The sequence below is a fragment of the Hypomesus transpacificus genome, chromosome 23 (genome assembly GCF_021917145.1).
Source record: "Hypomesus transpacificus isolate Combined female chromosome 23, fHypTra1, whole genome shotgun sequence".
Lineage (NCBI taxonomy): Eukaryota > Metazoa > Chordata > Actinopteri > Osmeriformes > Osmeridae > Hypomesus > Hypomesus transpacificus.
Window position 1 is genome coordinate 11,632,009 of NC_061082.1, and position 1,264 is coordinate 11,633,272.

Below are 1,264 nucleotides of genomic sequence, written 5' to 3' on the forward strand. Positions count from 1 at the left end.
AGCAGCTTCATCTGGGTCCACCTGTCCAGAGCATTGCTGTGGCTGCATGTGTGTCTCCCTCATGGAGTGAGATTCATCACATGATAAAGAAGGGAAACGGGAAGTGTGAAACACAGCGAGATAGATAAAGAGAAGATGAGAGGGAAAGGGGAAAACAGAGAGTCAGACAGTCAACGGTCAATGACCTATTCCTCATCTCCCCAGTGTTTTGATGATGATGATAATAATGATGATGATGGAGGAGAAACCAGAGGAAGCAGGAGGGATATTTAAGGGAAAGACACATGAGAATGATGATCGGGACAGGTTACCAAGGCAACAAAACGTTCATCTTTGGTGCAGCTGACGATGACCATGAAAACCTTGGACAGGAAATACCTCAGGAAGTGCTTGGTCCTTTATAAGACCGCAGACATACTGCTTAGTGATGATGATCAGTAATTGTTCCCTCAAGCAAACATCCAATCAGATCAGTAAGCTTGTCTTGTGTGTGCTTCTCACCTCCACCTGGCAGGTGTGGGAAAATGCCTTGGGGTAGCATCCAATCAATTCATCCCTCTGTGGCAGCCATGGCAGCATTCTGGCCAGCAGAGGGCAGCGCTCCTCTTCCTGTGCAACTTACAGTACAGATGCGCTGGAGAGACACTAGGAAATTTCACGCTCTTCCACCACACGGTGGAACTAGGGAGACGAGGTTGGAAACAGATGACAAGATAATGTCAAGACACATGCTGCCTATCACTGTTCTGCTGCAAGCCTCCTTTATACACACACACACACACACACACACACACACACACACACACACACACACACACACACACACACACACACACACACACACACACACACTGATCCTTGCCTCTGAGGCGAACAGAATGGCCTGGTTTTAGGACTTCATGAAAGTGTATGCTCTATATGTGGGATTTGTTTACTAGGCTACTTATCTACATGCAATTTTTTGTAGTTTTCTTGCAAAATGTAGGATATTAATACTTTTACAGTATATATTTAAGCATTTTAGTCCATACTTGCTTTATGCCTGCTTTGTTTTGAATATGTCTCTTGCGTTGTTTTTCACTGCTGATGGTATGTCTGGTACCTGAGTGTTCCCCACCATTGATATGCTATGTGAGATGTGACTGTTGAAGCTCAGCTACGTCATCGTGGCTCAGACTTGTTCATTTGAGGAATTCTTGAAAACAGGCACATCTCTTGAGCCAACATGGAGGACATCGAAGCAGTTTCATAACATAGAGTAGGA